Genomic DNA, 25,061 nt, shown 5'->3' on the forward strand with positions numbered 1-25,061 from the left:
ACTTCCCCCAAAATTAACTCCAGTGGACTTCCACTTTATAAATAAATTTTTGCATGTGTCGAACCCATCTTCCCCCACATATAAGTTACTAAGTACTAACGCCTACTTTGTTTACGTACACGCAACAATCATTTCCGCAAACTCTTCCGATTGTCTTTTGTTACGTTCTCATCATTATTTTTACTACTTACTACAGCTGTATAGAAGTTACATATCAAAACAATTTTATAGATTGTAAACGTTATTATACCTACGAGGGTTTTTTGTTGTTTTTGTTTGCATCTTTTATAACTCTGTACTGATGGTAGATGCAAATTAATAGAAGGAATGTTTTATTGTCTATCCCTACGATTGTAGGACTGTTAACTCATCTTCATGTAACTAGAATATAAGGTCTGAAAGGTCATTGATGAGCCATGACTGGACTATGCCAGTGTTTGTTATTTTTCATATTGTGGAATATGAGAAAACATTGGTATTTGTTTGTTGATTTTAAATATGATACCATTCTATATGACATTTTATCGGTCGACATTTCAATAATAAGCTATAAAAATATCAACTCGTATTTACCAATAATGTTGACCTGAAAAACAAAACACAAACAAACATAACAAATAATCACATTTTTATGAATAAAACTGTTCACCCGGGTAACCGTTCTGAGGAGGTAAGATAGGCAGTCGCTCCTTGTAAAACACTGGTACTCAGCTACATCCAGTTAGACTGGAAGCCGACCCCAACATAGTTGGGAAAAAGCTAGCCAGATGATGATTCTTGCTATTGAAAGTGTCAAGTTTATTTTTAGGTACCTAACATTATTTGCTTAGAAACGCACCTACTTAGTCGAAATGCACTTAGATTAGCGTGCGCATGCGTGATTAGGATTCTCCGATTCTGACTAATCACTGCAGTGCAATTTAAAGTAGGTCGCTTGCATATGCGATGCACACGGATGCACTGGGCTTTAAGGGTTACGGACTTAAGTAGTTGCTCTTTGATATTTTGCTTGAGAAACTTAGTTAATGCAAATGGCTTAGAATTTAGGAGATGGAACTGCGAAGAGAGAGTTGACGAATAGGTACAAAGCCGCCGTTTAAGTTTACATGTTCATAAATAGGAAGAGTTAAATGTGGATAAGTAAGGCTCCCTTCATGATGAGGCTACACCGAGGCCTTGTAATAGGTCTAATATCTGTGTTCTTTCAGATCAATAAAAATAACTTAAAAGATATTTCTTTTGTTGCAGGTAACACTTCAAATCCATCTATTGGCCCGGCTGCGGAGTATACATTCTTCCACATCTTCGATCGTTAAAAATTGAATAGGTGGCCTAAATACTACATAAGCTTTCTACACCAAAACCACAATTTTCTTTTCAGGTGAAATATAAGAAAGTATGTATACCTATGATAATAATCTTTGAGGTTCAGGGATCAATTTAGACTTCATCCGTTTTTCCACAAAAACTTTTAAACGTCAGTTTAAGACTTGTCTAAAAAAATGTCAGATTATGACGTTGAAATAAGGTCCATTTTGCAGCCACAATTTTTTAGACGAGTCTTAGACACATGTTTAAGTTTTTGTAGTAGGTAAGACTATATCCTGTTTAAGACATCAATAAGCTAATTTCCAAATTATCTGCACCATTTTCCAATCTGATAAAGGCTACAATAAACTCAGAAAATCATGTTCATAATAGGTATAATTATAAACTTCCGTGCAAAAAAACATACCTACCTACACATTGAACATTTTATTGCCACAAAAACATGTGAGTTCACGATAAGAGGCAATAAAGCCATACCTGTCTAAAAGAACGAAGGGCTTAAGAGAAAATTACGAACATCCATATAAATGTTATCTTTTACGGATGGCCGTCCGTTCTGATTGATTGATCGATTGATTTTGCTTAGATCTCTCGGCGACATTGAGAGAAATCGATTTACACTTCCTGTACTAAAATTGGCGCAGTAGTTCGGTGTCAATTTTAATTTACATATGTAGGTAATTGTTTTGTGTGTTTTTTATTATACCTACAATTTTATGGCGCATAAAATAGTTTGGTTAGTCAAGTTATTTTTAAGTAAAAGTGGTTTGATTAGATCGAAGATTAACAAAGTACATATGTGCTGTAATATTTTATATTTATTTACTTAATTAGTTGATAGTTTAACAAGGCAAAAGCAATACCAAAGGACTTAACCCTTTTTTAGCACTGTAGAAATTCGATTAACGATACATTTTATAATTAGGGGGTCAATATAATACCTTCACGGCCTACACCATCTACCATAGGTCCCTAAAACCTTAGTACCTAGAAACCAGCATTAAGTCTAAAGGTCTCACTTACTTAAGCGACGGCAATCCAAGCGAAATGTTTACACTGGCTGACCGCATTCCGTGCATGCGTCCGACGCCAGTCGCCCGCGCCGAATGTTCTGCACTCCTTTTACACTGCACTGTACATACTTGTGTGCAATCCAGTGCATTAGGAAATGAGTAGGGTGCGTCTATTCCGCTGATGATACGTCATGGGTTCGTTGAATTTTCGTTTGGTCATTTTTTGTGGCGTTAAGTGTAATGCATTCGAAGAAAATCTTGAAAAAGTATCAGATCGTGAGTTACCAAGCTTGATTTTCTTTTCTAATTAAAAAATATTTTATAATAATTTTTGAGGAGGTTAACTTTATTGATACCAAAAATACCTCCAAGTATAGGTGCTATATACTTAATTTATCACATGTAATCTCGATAAAGCACATAATTTTCTGTCGAGGTCTCGAAGGGCGTGTGATAATAGCTCGAACTACATAATTATTTAGTCCTATAAGCCCACAGGTTAAGCCCATAGCTTAGTTAATATACCACCTGACTTTATAAAATACTCAACATACCTTTCTAAAATTCTGAGTTATCCAAGAATTTTTAAAATTGGTCTACCTTTTCACAAGCACGATATTTGCTGCTATTAAGGATATGAAACTGAGGTATTTAAAATAGCTGTCAGACATGTCGAGTGTTTCGTCACAGGGCGTGTCGTAGACAAGATATATTAGAATAGATTATTACTATAATCACATATAACGACAGGTTGTTGCTAAGTGTATGCCGCCGGTTACTCGTAAGCTCGTATAGAACATTTCCCTTATGTACAACTTTGCCTACGGTTAGACTTGTGTTTATACATATTTACTACGTTAACACCATGCTCGTTTTCCCGAATGGGTTCGATGTACTAAAGCAAAATAAGGGAGGCACTCGTCTTCCGCAAAAAATAATTCGACTTTTGGGCGGATATTTTCCTAAGATAATCATTAAACAATTTTGAATTTGAGGAAATAAACGTATATGGATACATTAGGACCCCTTTTTCATCATTCAACTCTCTGCTTATCGACTACTCGTGCAGTATTGCATGGAACATAAGACAGGGTCGAAGTATTTGACAGTGAATTCTGGAGTTTAAAATGAAGTCTGCTAACTGATTCTTGAATACTGAAAGGTCACTATTATATAATAATATGAAACCTAAAACCTATTGAAACCGTAAAACGAATTACACCAATCACGAACTTCCTTCTTTTATTGACATTTAGCCCAATAAACTGAACAATGATATAAATAACGTGATCAGACCAACATTGCCGTATTCTCGTATGTAAACCTTAACCTTAGTGCAGTGGAGCGTGACAGTGACCTCTCGGCGACATATTGTTGTGTGTCAGCACAATGCGAGCTTGTCATAACAATGGGTCATGTCGAATGGTGCTGACGTAAATGTGTTGGTACAAATCTGATCGATTTAGGTTTACTATATATAATTTTAAACCAGGTTAGAGCAAACTTACTGGTAGTAGTCTTGGAAAGATCACGACTGCTTCTTTAACAGTAGATCCTTGCACCTTGTGGTAATTTTATGTTATGTTTATCGCAAGCTTTCAGGAGGATTTGAGAAAACCCTGTCTTTAGGGCGTCCCAGATTAATAGGTAAAAGAAAGTAGTCTACACGATACATACTTATACTTACGGAAAAATTGTATATTTCAACTCTTAAAATCAACAATAGTATGCTGAAAATTTTACGCTGAAAATAGAAAATTACGACTGCGCAGTTTCCGAGTCTACTTTGTTTTGTAAACAAAGTAGTGAACTCAATAGACGTTCATTGCTTTATTTTTCATTGCAGCTGAATTCAAGGCCAAGTATATATCGGCTTTCTTTTGCGTTCGATACGTCGGTCGGTCTCTAAAAACATCGACGAGTTTTTCAATACATTTTTCGCGCGCGTAAACGGTAATATGAAGTTTAATGGTTAACAGCCGTTTTCTATATTCTATCCATCTACGGTTTTGTTTATTTGAGATAGGAATGAGACATTACTTGCATGGAGCTAATGTAAAAATTCTATCTCCAGTAAGCAAAATATGAGAGATTTTGGGAATTGCCGTAAGAATATCAATATTTTTAGAAGATTTTTATATATCGTTGCTAATGATTAATTTTCTTATTTTCCTTTACTAAAACTAGTAACTTAAACTGGCCAATACAATTCTAACTTATCGATCAATTACAGCAGTCGATAAATTGGTACGTTTTCACCAATATCAAGCAAGCTTTTTTTTTTTTTGATAATGGCGGATTATAGAAACAGATTGGATTTATTATCAGACAACTTTCATCTCTGGCTATCTTTAAATATCTATTGAGATATTCAATTTGGTTAACACACGTTTCCTTATAAAGGAAATTTGATAGAAAGTTATATTTCCTTTGTTAGAAATATGTTATTGTTGTCAAAAACCTCATTTTGATATGATTGACGAATTGATTATGGCGGTGAGAGTGATTGTTAAAATAGCATTTTAAGGATATTTTTTGGCTTAAATGATTGGCATTCGATTATATTCCTTTGTTGGGAATGTTCTTTTTTATCTATCTTCAATATTTTTAACGTTGATTCAACATTTACTGCTAAAATTGTCTAATTTTTAAAGGGGTCATACAATGAATTTTCAATTTCTATTCAGATCTATTTCGACGGTAACAGCTCTTTCACATTGGAGAATTTTCCGAGCTTAAAAACCGCGCGACACCACCCGTACGAACCGAGCGGTCCCGTCGGAAAAGCCAAGCGGAACATCCACCAGTGTCAAAAGGCTGTTAGTATAGGTAAATCGTAGCTGTCCAACTATATCATACATGCCTATAATAAATGTTTAAAGTGAACTCACTAATGAATGTCGCATTAAATAATGCACTTCTACTTTCATAAAATTACCCGTACATATTCATACAAGGGAATAAGCTACGCAGCTTTCGAATTCCCATCATAGAGGCGTACTGAAGGTAATTAATTAACGTGCATAATTTCACTGACACGTGAAATAATTTTATTAATTAATCGCGACAGCGGCTGTGCGCGGGCGCAAGTGTCACGCTTGTCGCATGAGCAGACAAGTGCAGAAGGACCACTGTTGTAATAGGTAGAATAATTAGAGTATGAAGATTTCGTTGTTCTATTAAACCTATACCATTTTGACTATTCTATACTTTTAGAAAAAAGTCAGATGTCAACTCCATTGATCTGTGAATTGCAATTGGGTTTGAACTACCGTTGTTTGTGATTAAATTCTTGCTTTCGATGGCTTGATTTCTATGTTTAATGTAAGATTATTCCATTAAATGTGTGATAAAAACTCTACCCCGCAAGTATCCGCCATGTGGAATAGCGAACCATGCGAAATATCCCTGAGCGTTCTCTTGACTTCAGGACATTTTCAGAATTTTAAAGAGAAAATTGTCCTGTAAGTACCACTAATCAGTGACACATTTCTTTGCTATATAATTTTAAGGAGCTTTTTATGACAAATAGACCTTCTGTTCTTCGACATACGGTACACATTGCATTGTGCCGTGTGAACAGGGAGAAAGCCGATGCGTTCGCAGAAGATATAAACAGTTGGGACGTGTTCATACAATACTCTATAAATATACGTACCTCTATGGGGCTTTGTTTGGAGAAACGGTCTATTTGCTAGGGGTACTCATCAGCCAGTATGTTTATTTAGTTGCTATAAATTGTTTAGAAATAAGAACGTAGTTCAGTATTTGCAGGAGTATTTACCTTGTTGTTTGTACTTTCTATTTTCTGCAGTTTTATTTCTAAAGAAGGTTGTATAGGTCAAAGATAACAGTTGGGAAGGTGGTTCGTGTAATAAGATGTGACTTGAAAGAGGACAAACACAGATAATTTAAGAAAGCATAGCTTTTAAAAGTATTGATCTGTTAATTAATAAACAGCAGTGACGACCATCGTTGTCTTATTTAATTTTAAAGTTGAATAACGTCGTTATGAAAGTGTGCTTGCTTCAAAACCAGCCGTAAATATATGATATACTAATTTACCATTTTTCCGCATCCTGAACTCAATTCTCTCCACAGTAACAATAGTTTGTCTTTTTTTCTATTTAATGACTTTCAGCCAATGTTTCCTGACAATAGGCTAAAATTACCTTCATTGAGCAAACTGCCGACTCACCCTACTTAAATGATCGACAGTTAAGTAATTGCTTTCGACTTCCCATGATGTTTGACGTATCAGAATGACGCGTTGTTTCAAAAGTTTGTAAGGTGCTTTCTTTGTTGTTTGGAATACTTTTAATAGGTAGGAGTGCCTATATAATTTTAGATTATTTTTCATTTGTATTAGCCAAAGAGAATGTTCTTAGTATTACAATACGATTTATTGGCCCATTTTTAGTTAATCTCTTCTGCCAATTACCGAATAGAAGTTCATTTCCCGCTCCATGTTTTGAAATTCAGCGGTAGTTACAAATTTCATCTCCAGTGCGCAGAAAAACGTTAGAAATTGCTCTTGCAAATTAAAATAGAATAACGTGTCTGCAGCACAATTTTGAAATCAGAAGGCAATGTTCTAAAAATCATTTGTTTCGAACTATAAATAAACCTTTGATTATATATATGTCTAGATGTAGCGTCGAGTGCGCGCAAGCGTGGAAAAAAATGTCGATGTACTGTTCATCGACAGAAGCTTTCCCGTCAATCAGAACAGATCGTGCCGCTTAACTGTCAAAACGTATTACGCGCGCTAACTAAAATACAAATAACAGAGATAAAATGACGCCATGTGCAATTAAAGTCTGCTGGAATTATAAAGCAAGGCTAAAAAGTGCCAATAACATTACCTATCATCGGTTACTGACCCAGAAAATAAATATTTGTTTTTTGTAATTATGTTTACTAAATCACGCCATATTGTATCAGTGTTGCCAGTTTCTTTTTTTCATTTTCCCAACTTCACGTGTTTATGTTATGTATAAAGGATATTTTTTAAAAAATGGGGCAAAAGAAAAATAGTTATAATTTATATAAAAAAATATTATCTACTATTATTTGATTAGTACATTATGGTCATCAACCTAACATCATTGTTTAATAGAATTCCAAGTGATCCTGTTGTTAGGAGTCAGTGGATAGACTGCATTAAAAAAAGCCGCGGAGATGCGATGTGGACACCAACAAAAAATACCGTAGTGTGTTCCGATCACTTACGCAGCAAGGACATGAGTACTGTCGACAAGATAGGGCGCCGAAGACTTACAAAAGGAGCAGTGACAAGCAAGGTTCAATTTTCTATAAAGTTATAGTTAAACCGAATAACACTATGTATACAAACTTATTTAATTAGTCTATTTTTTTCATTATTTATGGGAGAATCTTAGAAGCTGGTATCATTATTTACGTCAACGCGCAGTGTAAAATGACATCTACACGCACACATGCATAACAATTTTGTCACAGCTTCTTTGTTGGGATTGTATGGTGACACTCCATCTAGACATATATATAATCAAAGAAATAAACTCGCTTTTGAAAGCTTTCATGACTTCGGTATAATTTCCAACCAACTTAGAACTAATAAATTGTAGTGAGGTGATAGACGTAACTTCACATCATTGTAAAATTTCCACCCTTTTATAGCACGTCATAGGTCGTTGACCTGGAAAAGTTTCGACAAAATATAACCTCAAAATGACTCGACTTTTGATTTAACACCGTTGAATATCGAACTCACAATTTTTTTTTCTTTGCAAATATAGTTTCTATGTAACTTATTTTTATTGTTATTGCCATTTTATATTTGTTTGTGACTAAAAATAGAAGAATAGAAGTCAAATGTCGTCATTATTGTGAATCAATTCCGATTTTCATGTTGCGGTGACATTTTTTCAGAAATGGGACGATGGAACGACAGTTTATGTGTAGCTTATTGTCTATATTTTTAGATTTTTATTGGTATGCTATTAGATAAGAAATAATACAAAGTAATATTAGTTAGAGTGGAAAGAAACATTGTCTGGGTGTAACATTTCACGATCAAAACTTAAATGGTCTTACTACATAGAATGTGTTATCGCTAATTTCACAGGATATGGAAAATACATACAATAAAAATATGAAAACCTGTACCCGTTTTTTAATAAATAAGTACGGAGTAAAGTTTAAACCTATGAAAATGTAAGTACATACATATTAAATATGGTTATTTCCTAATTAGTTTTGGTGGTAACTTTAATATGTGTTTATTAGTAAGACTGAAAACGTATTCCTATAAAAATACAGGTAAAAAATCTCTTCATACTTACTTACTTACTATTTCTTTTCTGATAGTTTACCTGAGTAACCTTCGTGGTGATTAGAAAATGCGCACACATCTTCATGCCATCATGTGTTTGTGTGTTGCTAGAAAATGTCAAGACCAGTTCCCGCCACTTTTACAAGCGCTTAGCTTAGAGTGACACCGATTACCACAAACGATTGCTTCTTTCTCTTATCAATTAACCAAACAGTATTTTATTCACCATTTATTTGTCTATGGTTGCCTAAAAACACGACAAGCGATCGACACCATTTGCAAATGTTTGTTTATAGTTTTAATTAATGAAGAATGGTTGTTTTTTAAAAGTCGTTGTTTATTTATTTTCGTCGATGTTTTGATTTCTTTTAGGTATATGAATTATCGATTTTGTGCTCTCAAAACATATTTTTCAACATTCACATTTATCAACATTCTATATTATTGTGAAGTTTTATAAAATTTCAAGTGTTCAGAAATTGCATCTGTTAGATTAGAATTTAATCTAGACTTGTCTAGAAACGACGTATGTATAAAGATGGCTAATAAATGTACTAAACATGAGTGTGCAGTTGTAAGCACGTACACATGCTACTTACCTTCGATGACAAAAATAGAACTTCCGAGTTCCGATTCTGAATCAAGTTCCGATCTGACTGTTAATATGATATACGACCTTCATCGTTCAAAGAAGTACCAAATATTTTCGTCTATTTTTCAAACTGGCTGGAAAAACTATTCAGATGCCATTCAACTCGCAAAATTTATGGCATTCGAGTGTCTATGATTTACGGTTTCTGAAAGGTTTTATTACAACCTTTTTATAGGGTTTGTTGACACTGAAGACAAAATAAAAATAAGTGTAGGTACACATAACCTATGACAATAATGTATAACATGGTTCCGTGGAAACAGGTTTTATTCTAAGATGTCGGAGAAAGCGATAACGTTTGCTTTTTACTTTTTATTTATTTATTTTATTTGGTTAGTCGTTAACGAAGGTTTACGGCACGCACGATGAATGACACGTAATGCGTAAACTACTATTAAAGTAAAATTTTATTACATTGATTGGTAACAAGTATTATATTTATAGTAAGCGGCTCTTTTCGTTGCTTTGTTCACTAATTGGCAGGATATTTTATTTATGAAATCGTGACGAGAGCTATGCTAACTTAATTTATTCTAAACTTCCAATGCATTTTTGTGCAATGTCATCATCATCCTCCGAGCCTTTTCCCAAACTATGTTGGGGTCGGCTTCCAGTCTAACCGGATTCAGCTGAGTACCAGTGCTTTACAAGAAGCGACTGCCTATCTGACCTACTCAACCCAGTTACCCGGGCAACCCGATACCCCTTGATTAGACTGGTGTCAGACTTACTGGCTTCTGACTGCCCGTAACGACTGCCAAGGATGTTCAATGACAGCCAGGACCTACAGTTTAACGTGCCATCCGAAACACAGTCATTGGTGTCTAAAGTATATTTAGAAAGTACATACAAACTTAGAAAAGTTGCATTGGTACTTGCCTGACCTGGAATCGAACCCGCGCCCTCTTACTCGAGAGGTTGGTTCTTTGCCCACTAGGCCACCACGATTTTTGTGCAATGTAAAAACCAATTATATATGTCATTAAAACCTTCTCTCAATAGTACTAGAACCTTCTATGCCTTAGGTTATCCTACTAGCTATGGGTAGGTGCTATAATCACTTTCGTTCGCTGACATGAAAGGTCAACCTCATACGTAGGTTACCTACAAGCAGAGACATACATATAATCGCTTTGCCCGCATAGTGTTGCAAAATATAACTACTTATGTACATGATTATTTCTAGACTAAACATATTTGAATTGCTATAGTTTTTTCCTCATAATTGCCTAATGTATTATACTTCGAACAAGCTCTTTCATGTGGTTCATCTGAAAACAAGTGCGTCACACACCTAAATAATTATAAGTAGAATTATAGTTTTAACTCCTGAAAATAAGTTGATTACCCACATAAGACCTTTATGCTGTTTTCTCTATCCCCTATTTGCAGATTTCAAGCAAGGCCTTTTTATAAACGTGAAAAGGCTGTAAGGACAAAAAAAGTGTTAGAATAACACTTTAAAACTATACCGCAGCAATTAAGTTTTGTCAATTAGTAAGGTTAAGGTCAAAGGCCTTACGGACAACGTGTTATTCTCACAGAATACAGTTATTGCGATTTGGTTAACTATAATTAAGCTACTTGAGTATTTTTTTGCGGAAAATATCCAAATCTCTCCATTTAATAAGTTCAGTCACCCTGAAGTCATGTGAACCAGGATTTAATAGAGAAATTAGAAAAAGAATAAAAAACAGAGGTACCATGTGATTTATATGAGATGGCTAGTAATAGAACCAATAGAAGAATGCGCAAAAGAAATATATTTTGTGCGTGTAATAGATTTTTTACATGTAGGGAACAGCTCATCATAAACATAGGTAAATACTGCCTTTTGGGCTATGCAAATAAGTTATTCGTTCTGGAACGAGCAAAAGGTTCACTTGGTTAGTCTAAAAGCTTTAGGCTTACAGAATAGTCATGAACGCAGTAAAACCTAGATTTTACTGGCTGCCTAGCACGCACTAGTTCATATGCCAAGAAAACATTACCCACAAATGCTGCTACTTTGTATTTCTAAAAATACTTAGCGATTTATGAATAACTTATTACACCGACGACTTTTATTTCTGGCAACAAGATATTTTGTAAATAAATTGTTATACAATACGATCACGAATGTTCCAGAAATAACAAAATGATCGGAAGGCATGACCGGTACAAAAAGTCGGGCCCTGCAGATAATAATGCAGTAACCAGTAACAAAACGATTCAATTCAACCTTTTTAATAGCGCTATTCATTTTACTTTGTCGATGGAAAAAGTTACTTATTTGTCTGTAGTCTAAGATTGCAGATTCGAAATTCAAGTTGCTTTGTTCTTTTCTGCAGGACGACGTAAGATAGTGTTTTCAGCAAAGGTAAGTCCTGTTTGGTCAATTTGAGAGAATTTATAACTGGGATCCTTAAGGAAATGACTGTAATATTGGTGAAATTCAGGAAAATTCTGCCATAAAAACCAGCCACAGTTACTTTCACACTATCATATTAATTAGGATTCAGGTAAAATTGGAATTTGATTGTAATATATTTCTAACTATTTTCAAAACAATGATTACAAATCATTATTAGTTATTATAAAAAGTAGAGCCCTTAACCAAATTGCAAACTGTGCATTTTTTATTCGCGTACAGTCATCCTCATCAGTGTGTGATCCGCATACTATTGTTTCTGATGGCTTAATTATTCTACACTAATTAATTTATTATGTAAATAAGTGGAGGCTGTTAGAAGCATCCGGTACTAAGGCTTAGTTCGTTGATCTCATTCTAGATTACGTCAGCTCGTGTATTATGTATCTATGTCTAGGCGAGCTTTATTCTTGTCCAGCGCACAGCGACAGCGCACTTAGTGTTATTAGCTCATATTTAAGCGGTAGAATGCAATGTGTTGACGTTAATGGTGTCAAATCTTCCAATCTACCCGTTCGTTTGGGCGTACCGCAAGGGTCGATTTTAGGTCCATTTTTGTTTCTTGTATACATTAATGACTTGCCATATTATTTAAAATCATTGTGTGATGTAGTATTGTTTGCCGATGACACGTCTCTAATTTTTAAAGTTGATAGGAATAGAGTAGATTTTGATGACGTGAATTCTTGTCTTTCACTAGTAACGCAATGGTTTACAGCCAATAATTTAGTTTTGAATACGAAGAAAACAAAATGTATTAAATTTGCTTTGCCTAATGTAAAAAATCTCGGTCCCGGTGTAATTTTGAACAATGAGGAACTTGAAACGGTACATGCTACGACTTTTCTAGGGATAACAGTAGACTCCAAAATTCAATGGGGTGAGCATATAACTGGCATCACGGGTAAATTAAGCTCTGCTGCGTACGCTGTCAGGAAAGTAAGAGCTCTCACCGATGTAGCCACGGCGCGTCTAGTGTACTTTAGCTATTTTCACTGCATCATGTCCTACGGAATTCTTATGTGGGGCAATGCTGCCGATATCGAGAATGTTTTCGTACTACAGAAGCGCGCTGTCCGTGCTATATACAAACTTGGTGCTAGAGTCTCCCTTAGGGAAAGGTTTAAGGACATTGGTATTCTGACTGTGGCGTCTCAATACATTTATGCCAATATAATATACGTAAGGCAAAACCTAGATTCATATAGTAAAAACAGCGACGTACATCATTTTAATACTAGAAATAAACATAAGTTAACCGCACCTAATTATCGTCTACATAAGGTGCACGGTTCATTTGTGGGGCTTTGTGTACGCATTTATAACAGGATTCCGGTTCATCTCTTGGAATTAACGGACAGTTCTTTTAAAAACAAAATCAAAGAAATTCTTGTTAAAAAGGCATATTATAATGTTAATGATTATTTCACAGATAAACGCAGATGGCAGCTCTGAAGTGGAACAAAAGTGCTTTATTTTTTGTATTTTTCGGTGTTTTAAATTAATAATTGATAAAATAGAATTGTATAATTGTAAAATAAATTAATAATAATTAAATTGTAATAGACAGCTGTGTTGCTGGGAAGTTTGTTCTTCACCACTTCTTCTTTCCAGCCATAACACTAGGAAGTGGTGAAAGGGGGGCGTTTTGGGGGTGCTGTCATTGTAAAATTTTGACGTTAAAAAGTGCTAATCGTATTAGCCTATTTTAATAAATGATTTTGACTTTGACTTTGACTTTGACTCCAATCAATTATTTAATTTGTTGGTAAGAGTAGGTAATAAACAGGGCGGTTTGAAGGCGGCTCTTTCAGCACCGATTTGAAAATGATGATTGTTGCAAAAATGTTGGTGCTGTTAGAGGAATGTTTCAGGCATTTCAGTTAATTTAAGCTGAGTTTTATAAAGTACTAATACACTTTACCTAGGTTTTAATCCATTCCCGAGAACCTCCGTAACTACTTAGTTTAGTATTATCTTAGAAGGGCCAATTATAATAACATACAGGAATTAGGTAAGGATTTAGAAAATCAAAATAATAGGGCTAGCATGCAGAGGCAAAACCTACAAAAATATCTGCTATAACAAAACAATTACGCACACGAACAAGTCGGTAGACAATCGGTTTCCTGAATTCGTGAAGATTTTTTTGTTCCACTATTTTTATTATACCTTTTTATCATAAGTTAAACCTTATTCAGTCCTAAGGATCTAGTAAAATATCAAAATATTCTACTAAAGCACTTTTATAGTGCGCCTTAAAATACTACGAAACTTGACTGGAGGTCTAATATAAAAAGTACCTATCTATCTATCTGTTATTAAAAAGGTAGTGTCGACAATAGTCTCGACGCGACGGTGACATAACCGAATTATTTCTATACTAGAATTCAAGGTGATGGTTGTCGCCCTCCAAAATCTAGTATCACATAGCACTTCGCTTTACGAGCGGTTGTCACGCGACCAACACTGAAAAGTTTCCCTTCAATGTCAAGTTTTCTTCAAGTAACTTTGACGCTATGGTTAGGTGACACCACATCGTTTAAAAACTTTGCAGATCAAATAGTCGGCCGACAGTTGATGGTTGGCAAAGATTTTTTTTAAAGAAAATATTGATTTCAATCAAATTTTTCAGTGGGTTTGGTGATCTTTAATGCGTTCTACCATTCAATTTCATACTGATTTATGAGCCTTGACGATCGGCCGACTAAAAGTTTGTAGTGTACGGGTACTCTCAAGTTTGACGCCATGCTTAGATTACACCCACCACATCGTTTAAAAACTTTGTCAAAGTCATTTAATTTTAAATAAAATCCGATTAATTTCGCGCTTGTTTAGGCATGTTTAAATAGAATAGGTACGGTGAACCTATTGTTACATAAGCCGCGGAAAACAACTAAGGACTATATTATTTTGTAATCTCAGTTATCACTATGACGTTTGAAAACACGTGTATAAGACAGCTAGAGTATGAAAATTATACCTTTTACTCAACTCTCATATAACGTATGTCGAGATATTTACAACTCAACAAGCCACGAATACTTCCTAGCTAAAATCACTATGTTTTTTGCTAAACATGGCAACACATTAACTGAAAATATCCCCTATGAATAATAATTGCGCTAAAACGATCGAGTGCCGGCAACACTATCAGTTCACACGCGATGTCGAAAATTTAAACGGTTTATACTGAAGTTGGCTTATTCCAACACAAATCAACGTAAAGGTTGTTAAACATAGTCTACTTAGCTATAGAGAAAATACATTGTAGATGTACCCAAAACAATATTAAACTCTGTCACACGGTTTCAGACTCTCTCGCTGTCTCTACCGAAAGTGTCAACCTCTTAATGTTAACTTTTATTTATAAAGTTGAGATATTACGTCTTTGAATATTTTCGTTAACCATCTTTTTTGCAAATGCCCAATATACCGGTGACATTACAATACAATCATGTCCTATTTGTTGGCACCCAACGCGGTTTGGTAAATCAGTCTGTTTAATCTGTTTTTAACCCCCGACGCAAAAACGACGGGGTGTTATAAGTTTGACGTGTCTGTGTGTGTGTGTGTGTGTGTATGTGGCATCGTAGCTCTCAAACGGATGATCCGATTGTAATGCGGTTTTTTTTGTTTGAAAGGTATGTCATTCGGGAGTGTTCTTAGCTATGTTTGGTGGAAAATCGGTTCAGGTCTTCAAGGTCATCAGCTCGTTTGTTAGGTGTGATAGGAATGTTACACGCTCAGTTTACTTGCAAGCATATGTGGGATCAGAAATTTGAAACACTAATGTCTTCTGGAACCACTGAGCTGGTCTGCTGTTAGGACACGAAGATCGGAGACGTAACCCTGAACTGCCTTTTAGTAAACCCATCGAGTTTGGGCTCGTTGAATTTGTCTTGACTAGCTCTCTTCATTTTTCTAATTGACTAGAACCTGATGCTGGAAATAGGATGTGGCGGATGAAACCCTGGAATGCCGGAATGAAACGGATAAACCGATTTATATGTATTTTTGCTGAAAGTCTAAAATGACCAAAGGTTAATCTTTATTGTTTCTCAATCTGTGCAATTCTCCCAGAGCCAGTTTGTCATGAGGATTGTTAAACAGCTTCCTTTGGCTGAGATCGCATATAGCGACCACATCTTAAAATAAAAGAAATTAAATGAAAGAAGGAAAAATTAAGGAGCTCCTTCAAAAAGCATGAAATAAAATTAAATTATAAATTTAAAAAAACCCCCGACCCAAAAAAGCACGCAATTATTATGACAAAAGGTTAAAAACGCTAAACCCTATAAAAAGCAAAAAATAACTTTTATACTTCGGCCGTTCAGAGAATGCGTTCCTGACACCTATCAGTTAGTCACGACTAGTGATGGGCACAACATAACACTGAGTTCGTTACCGTTCCTTCAAAATGAACCGCCGCATTATTTTAAGATTATTTTCGTTTTAAATTGGCGGAATCATTTGTTTTATATTTTAGTTATTTAAGTGGAAACCAAAAAAAGGTAATATTCATATAATAAAATTGTTTTATTTATTCTTTGTTACAAGTACATTGAATTGAATGTGCGAACAGAATATTAATCAGACTCCGATTTGCTTGAGGAGGTGGTGTCTTCATCATCATCTTCGCCTACATGTATAATTATATTATTATCAATAACAGAATCAATCCTGATATCTCGGTCTAACAAAAGCCGGGTAATCAAATAAAAACAGATCGAAAATACTTGAAAAACGTGGTCTATGCGCACGAAACGACAACGGACGACTGTTTTAGCGTCACAAAATGGCGGCCCATAACGCCATTTGGGGTTACCATTTTTAATCTAAGTATAAAAATGCGGTTTGGTCATAGTTTTATTTTTTTCACAAAAGTTATAATTAAGTCTTATAGTCCATTATTTTCCAATTCTTAAAAAGAAAATCAAAACGTATTATTTTATATTATAACTGTATAAGAACAGATTACGATACTTGCCTGTTATTTTTAGCACAGCACTACAAAATATAAACCGCTGACATAACCTTGTAATAGCGCAGTATAGATTTAGAAAAATTTATTTACCAAGTTATTTGACACTCAGTTTGGCACAAAATTATAACATTCATTGATTATTGATATAATAATGTTGTTTTAATGCTCCTCAATTGTTAAAACGGTAAACAACCAGCAAAAATATTTTTATCGTAACTGCAACGCCATTGCAAAGTTACGTCGTCAGTTCAATCGCGACGTGTCAGGAACGCATTCTCTGAATGGCCGAACTATAACACTACGTAAGTACCAACTAAAGCATGTCAGACTAAACTAAATTTTGACGTGTCGGGGGACCGCTTTTTACCTTTAAAAATACTACATTAATCAAATGATACCTACTTAATTACAACATTCGTATAAAAAAACACGTATCTAAACAAAATTATATAAAAAGTTATAAGAAGTATATATAATGTAGTAGTATATAATTACTTCTAACATTAAGCTAATAAATTAGAGCGGTCCCCCGACACGACAAAATTTAGTTTAGTCTGACATGCTTTAGTTGGTACTTACGTAGTGTTAAAAGTTATTTTTTGCTTTTTATAGGGTTTAGCGTTTTTAACCTTTTGTCATAATAATTGCGTGCTTTTTTGGGTCGGGGGTTTTTTTTAATAGTTGCAAAGACAGCAAGCATAGCATCGCTAGCCATACTTCACCAACACAACACTGTCGTTCTGCCGTACATACGTACTACTACTTTGCAACTTTAGATTAGGCATTACCGACTAATTTTGTAGTTCAGACTCCTTGCAAGTGGGGCACCTTCACTACTCGATACTTTAGAACATAATTCACATACGACAGCTACTATATAGTACGAATGTGAATTATTTACTAAGTTTTGCCATATTTATTAGTGTTGTTGTATTTGTTCTAGCACAATATTTCTGTTGTTTATAGTCATAAAATGTAATAGTAATGTATGTAGAAATTACATGCAACTTCGTAGTTCAATGTCGAGTTGTGTTGGTATTGTTTATTGCGGTTTTTTTATTACAGTTCATAGGATAGTTTTTGTCACCATCCGCAACGCGGTTGAAACCGCGGGCAGAAAAGCTAGTAATTAATAAACCTTTGTTTCTTGATGCGTCAACGTTTCATACTTCTGTAAGCTTATAATTCCTCATTCCTGTTCGTGCAGTTTACATGTAATTATAATAATAAAATTAAGTATTATTAAGATAATTTCCTACTGAAAAAATAGCACTCGTTACTTCTAGGTTTACCAAAATTATTATTAATTTTATAATTGGTCATTAGAACGTGATTTGCAAAAAATAAATTATCTCAGTAACGTTTTGTTTTAAATTAAGAAAAACATGGTTTTACGTTTTTTTTCTTTTTAATGGCTTGCTAATGAAACTTTTTTGTTTTACACCATAACGCAAGATATAAAAATGTAATTTGAACATTGAATCCCATTTGTTTCTTAAATTGAAAAGGTTTTTTTATGCCAGCCATACCCATGCCATACCCAACGATAACTAGTCGGATAATAAGTCCAAAAGAAAAGAAGTTTTTATTACATAATACTTCATACATAAGAAACGTCAAAGACAAGTCGATTCTTCTTCATAATTGATGCTAATTGATAGACTCAATGACAAATGGTCGATGACGAACTTGCATCAATCTCCTACGGCTGTCAAACGTTCATTAATTATGATGTATAAATATAATTTCCTTTTAATTTATTACGAAAAAACACTATCTTTTGAAATAAGTTGCAAGTTTCAAGAGTCTTTATATTTTCAATATCCTTCCTCATTGCACTGGAAAATTTCGGAAAATGGATGTTCTTCAAAGCGTGTCTGCTTACTTCTACTTATTGTATGTGCTTACATCCATAAATTTTGAAATTAAATCCTACATACTTATTGTACTCTAATATTTTTTGAAAGTTCCTTGAAATCCATCTTCAACCATATTATTTTTCCTCACAATATCTTTATTGCGTCGAACTGACGGCAAACTGATAAGTACGTGGTGTCACGTTTGCTGTTCTCGTTAGAAGATGATCGCTAGTTTCTATGTTTGCCTGGTACCTCAGGACTCAAGAGAGAGCGTTCCGTGCAGGATTTCTTAAATTTCGTGGTAAAGGAGTTAAATAATATTTGTTAATATTTATAGTTTGGATGATGCGGCGGAAATATCCAATTACTTGTAGATACATATATTATGCGTTTTTTTCCTGCGGCTAGAATTTGTATTACTAAGACGCAATAAAGGATTATTTTGAAGTTTTTGTGGCATGGGATCCACTGCAATTTGATATTTTTTATAAGAGGAGAATATAAAAATTACAAGATGATCATATATCCTATGGATTTACATCACAGTTTGGAATAAGACTGGTTTATGAACAGTCTGTTGTGATTTTCAAGTGTTCTTGCTCGAATTTCATATAAATCAGTTGGAGTATCTGTGTTTTTGCAGTTTTGCATACTAGAGAGTTGAGAATCTGCTATAACTTATATGGATTCTATCTCTAGTAAACAGATCAATAGACAGACTATTTTGAACGGCCGGGGAATATTCAATTGCAGTACCAAGACGTCAAAATCACACAGCGGCTCCTAATTCATATCCTCAATTTAACTATGTATTATAGCAAAAACGTTGTTATTTTAATTTCCTTAACCATTTCAAATTGCTTCTCATATTGTCAAGGTCGCTGTTGTAATTTCGAGTTAAGTTCGCTTGTTCATGCGATTTTAATTAAAGAATCATCATGGATGTATTTAGACGGTAAAGGTTATGGAATCTGTTTTTGTAGAAAAAAATACATATATTGGTTGATATTTAATTTTCATGGTTCGTAGAATAGTAACGAATTGTAAATTAGGGGTGGGTTGTACCACTTTACTATAACGATAACCAAACCATAACCAGCCGTCAAATCCGTCAAGCCGTCCAATTTCACGGCTGGTTATCGTTATAGTAAAATTGCTCAACCCTGTAGGATCTATTAACCTTTTTGTGTCTTCACCAGACGATGGGACTATAGACTCTTGGATTTTTGGAAGGTGGACGAGGGGCGAAGCCAACACAATGAAGCCCTTTTGAGACAACTTTAAAAGAATGGTGACACAAAACCGACGATTAACGTATTAAAAACAAATCTATTAATCAATTTAATTTGTCTAACGGAACCTTTCTAAAGGAAATGACATAACACAGTTTGACAGGCGAGTAGTAGTGTGGTCAGTAATTAGCGATTTTTACAAGTGGTGTGTTATGGCATCAGTCCACTATTGTATAACGTCCAACTTAATTACGAATGACAAATGGAGACAGATATACTTATAGGTATCATTATTTTTTATGCTACGCATGGCAGAGGTGTGCTTTGACGTTTGTAGAGTCACTACGCTACACTCCTTAAATCTTGTCTCTCTATTTAATGAATCTCAAAGATTACATTAAATATGTGGTGGATTGGCTAGAATACTTAAGGTTGATCCCAACATATGCATTAAGAAAAGAAACTGCGATGTGTTTACTAACTACACCACATGCCTATGTACTGAAAAGTATGACATCACACTTTTGGGTGGTACGCACCATCTCTGACTTTCCACACAGCCTCACTGGGTGACAAAGTTCACCGCGACCATGTGACTACTGATTATCCATGCCAGCTGTCACTTTGACAGGTTTATTTGACAGGTGTCAAGTGTATTACCCGCGGTGACCCAATGAGGTTGGTTCGCACGGTGCGCGCGTGCGTCCGCGATCAAAGGCCTCGCCGGCCGGCGATGCTATAACCACTCCGTCGGTGAATCCGTGCCCTTTCACTTTCCCGTGGCGCGGGCCCATTGTTCCACGACAAGATTTTTAAACTATATTCTTGTTTTATAATTCACCTCCATTTTAATCACGGAGTGACCAAGGCATTACTTAATGAAGGGGTCAGAAAAAGATTAATGATCTGTTATTTTGATGTCTATCAAAATAAACAATTCATATTTTGTAGCGCATACCTACTGCATCATTAAATTTAATGACCCTCAGTTTGTGATGCATTGTTTTAAGTTTTAATATATGATGCCGGATTAGTGTTTCGCTTGACCTAATGAAAAAACTGTTGTTCAATCGATAAATCTAAACGTAGGCACATAATTATTGGTCTGCTATGGTCTACACACCAATTTAGGCTTTAATGGTAAAATCCGGATTGACGGGCATTGAACTTTGAGCATGTAAACTTTCGTATCGTATCGACTTCGCACTGCAAACTCGTCACTCCCACAAGGCGGTCCGACCCGCCACGATGGACGGTTGTTCCGCAACTTTTTGCGGCCCGAGGCTCTTCGGAGAAATGAAAGCTGATGCACGTAGAATCGCACCACTCCTATGTAGTTGGTAAATCGCACCCGACGCCGCTTCCGCTCTACACGGAACTGCAGACAACACAACACTGGCCACTTACGATTTGTTTACATACAAGTTTTAAAATTGGAATGTAGTGGGGCTTGTGCTTAATGGCGCCAAAACACGGCAGCCATGATTGGCTTGTTATGCAATCGGAACCAATTTACTGTCATTGTATCGGTTGATATGATTTGTTAATTAGTGTTTTATGTTGTTTACTTATATATTTTTTAAATGCTCTCCACTTAAGGAACTTACCTTGTTTTGCTCGTTTTGAAGCATATTGGCTTAGTGAACAGGATATTGTGACAATTATCTACTTATTTCATGAACCTCATCATCCGCATAGCCTTTTCCCAACTATATTGGGGTCCGCTTCCAGACTAACCGGATGCAGCTGAGTACCAGTGCTTTCTAAGGAGCGATTTAATGATTTCCTAAAAATGGAAAAGAAGTAAACCCTACTGAATATAGAATGCAAGTTCACAAGGAAGGTGGTCACAAGCTTTCTTTCCATATCTCCTACACATTACCAAGCCTTTGCAATCGAGACCTGCACTCGATACAGAAAGGACATAAAGCTCATAATCGATTATCGGAAATTTAAGAATAATTGCTCGTTTGTTTTTTACATACTTTATGGTTTTTACCTTTGGAGAACTTTCAATGTGAAAGTAATCGATAATTACGTGTTATGTAAAACGATTTAATTTGGAAGGGCAGGCGAGATGCAGAGATTTCGTGAAATGTGTAATGTTATTGGTAATTTATATTGAGTAGATTGGCAGTTCCATTTTGTAACGTATTCCAAAGTTCTTGATATCAAAATCAAATGGCTGTAGGTTCCTATTAACCTTTAGCGAAGATATAATAGAAGTCTGTGTTGCGGGTGTGGATGTGCGCTGATAATTGCTTTCCATAGAGCGGTCGATTTCCTGTCGCAGAATTTTTTAAATAGACTCTTTTAGAATTAATCCATCCAGTTATTAAACTACATTAAGAATTTCTAAAATTATCAAACTGAGACGAACAAGGAATTTGTCAAAATATTCAAGGATAATTAAGCTAAACCACGATGTATTTCTAGATCTTTAAAAATAATTAAAGAATTCTAGAACAAATATTTGTTCTTAATTGGCTTACGTAATAATTATGATCTTCGTAAGATTTCACGGTAATTAAAAAACATGTTCGACTATGTTTGGTAAAAAGAAACTGCGCCTGACTGATTCGAAATATCTCCTTCTATAAGTATTCAGTCCTGAAAAAACCTAAGTTTGGGGCCCATAGACCCAAACAGTTTTCCTTTCGTATTTTAAGTATATATTTAGTCTAAGCGGCATGATTGTTAATACTTAAAATACACTTCCGTTAACAATGTATAAAATATAGTAAACTACTCGCGTGTTAAACTGAGAGAAGGAAAGAAATCACTCAAATGTATCGGAAACTAGGAAATGGTATCCACGCGCACATTACCAGTTAACCAGTTAATTGCCCTACGACCATCAAATGAAATATAAGTAAATTGTTTATAACCAGCCAGCATTTACTTAGAGACATTGATCCTCTTTTGCGGATTTGAAGTATGACGAAGGAGTTTTATATCCTAAGAGAGTCTTTCATATTTAACTGTAACAGGACTCCTGCAAAACTACTAGCTGAAGAAGGTACTTACCTATAATATACTTAATCCTCGTCTGTGCAAGTACCGTTATAAAGTAAATATTGTACTTTGCTTTCAATAGCAAACATACGATACTGACACCTTCATAAGTCTATCACGATATGAATATTTTTATCGAAGCCATTTATTCAGCCTCTCAATGCGAACTGACATTACCGTTCTGCGTCAGAGAAATGGGATTTACATTATAATCTGTGATATGTAGTTGAATGCATACGATTGCATACAAAGACACGATGTATCATAGAAATCGTGTAGTCACGCGCCAACGCCTGACGGGAGAACTCTTCCTTGTGACATGTGACGTCACAACCGCATGAAAGTCTGTCATGTGTGAATTAGATTTGTTAGCATTCGAATTTTGAACGTTCTTTTTTTAAGTCTGCGGCGCGATTTAATGACGTCTTTGCGGTTTAGAATAAATGATACAGTTTTAAACTGGATAAAATATTTTGCGTATAAATAACATAATTTATTGCTTATGAGACAATGGTACATATAAATGGAAATGCAAGCCATCAACTTTACAGTTTTTCTAGAAAGTAATAAATTTTACATTTGTTGTTATTCCCCAGTGAATACCATCACGAGAGGCTATAACTATAAAAGAAACAAAGATTGCAACGGCTGAATAGACAATGCGTCAACTTTGACGTTTCAATCGGCGTCACAGATAATAAAATGTCAATTCTAATAAACCAATCTGTTTGGAAGACGATAATAATACAATTTAATAATGATATCATCAATCAGTTATCTGCGATCAGACTTTCTCCGGCGTGTGGTAAAAATGTGGGAACTTTGTACTGTTGTACGTACAACTTTGGCGAAGAGTTTCCGCTGTTTGTTCTGACGCGTCTAATATGTGGTGGAATTATATAATCTGTGATATAATACTGCTATTGAATCAATTTGTGCGTTATAAATACTACAGTATGATTGTTTATTTCAATAATTTAATTGTTGATTGCGGTTTTTTAATAATATTTTTTTAAATAACTCTATTGTTGTTTTATCCGTTTTATATTTCATGTGTTCTACCATCATAAATAATAATAATTTTGTTTTGTTACAGGTCAAATCTGGAAAGGACATTAATAATTGTAAGTTTAATCTTTTTTTTTTAAATGATCACATATTGGCCATTTGTCTACAGGTTACATTGAATAAATGAATTAATTCGACAGTAATCAGTATGAAAGAAAATTTTCCTCATCAGTTGGAAAACAAATTAAGGAGTTTTATATAATTAGCCTGAAATTTTTCCGATAGTCTTTGCTTTATTTTTGTCTGCACATATTCATTCTCGCTACTCGTGTATTTAAAATTACGGATCGTGTGGAAACTGCACGAAGTTGTATTCACACCTTAAATAGAGACGAACATTATCTTCTAAACAGTACAATATTATGGTTTTCTCAACACTTTCACTGTACCTATATTCCTAGCTACCATTTCAGGAGCTTTAAAGAGTTCAACCAATCTTACCAAGGGCTGTCGGGTTGCCCAGGTAGATAGGGCAGTCGCTCCTTGTAGAACACTGGTACTCAGCTGCATCCGGTTAGACTGGAAGCCGACCCCAACGTAGTTGGGAAAAGGCTCGGGAGATTAATTCAGGAATATTGAAAATGTGTCAATGAATAACAAGGGCGACAGTTCAATTCTTTATATATCTCTGTCCGTTTCTAATTTTAGTTTAATGATGGGAAAACACTAGATATTTCAGTCCCATCTAGGCAGGACTAGGTATTTATAGCCTGTAATATTTTAATGGCTTTTAGTAATAAAATAGTTATTATATCCGACACGTACGTCACCCGTAGGTGGCCACTACTTATCTCTCGTAAAATGTACCGTTCATTGTGTAGGCACTATGTCAGACAACATATAAACACTAGTGTTTAAGAGCTAAGGTATTTAACAATATATTAACATAAGTATCCAATAACAGCCTCTCTCTATCCCGGTTAGTATTTAACTTGATTTCGCTTGCGACTTCGCCTGAGTCTCAAAGGGATTGCGTCCCGCACCAGGTTAAAAAAAATGTCTTTCTACTTCTCTACTCTGTCTTCAGGGTATCGCCTATCTCTAGGTATGCCAAAAAAAATGAAAATTATGCCCAATAAGTATTGCTAGTAACATACGAAAAGGAAAGCAATATCAAGTCTTTCTAAACAGTTGTACATACAACTTGGCAAGTTTAAGCAATGAGTAGTGACAGTAAGGA

The 25,061-nt window shown here is 35.0% G+C and overlaps 1 protein-coding gene across 1 annotated transcript in view; it reads left to right on the forward strand.

Moving 5' to 3' along the window:
- Window positions 1–25,061, forward strand: part of LOC124639455 — an 85,730-nt gene that overhangs the window by 20,255 nt on the left and 40,414 nt on the right. Inside the window, exon 2 of the mRNA XM_047176823.1 lies at window positions 23,910–23,937. The gene's annotated coding sequence lies outside the window, so the exon portion shown is untranslated. The remainder of the gene's footprint in view (window positions 1–23,909; window positions 23,938–25,061) is intronic.

This window comes from Helicoverpa zea, chromosome 19, assembly GCF_022581195.2.
Source record: "Helicoverpa zea isolate HzStark_Cry1AcR chromosome 19, ilHelZeax1.1, whole genome shotgun sequence".
Lineage (NCBI taxonomy): Eukaryota > Metazoa > Arthropoda > Insecta > Lepidoptera > Noctuidae > Helicoverpa > Helicoverpa zea.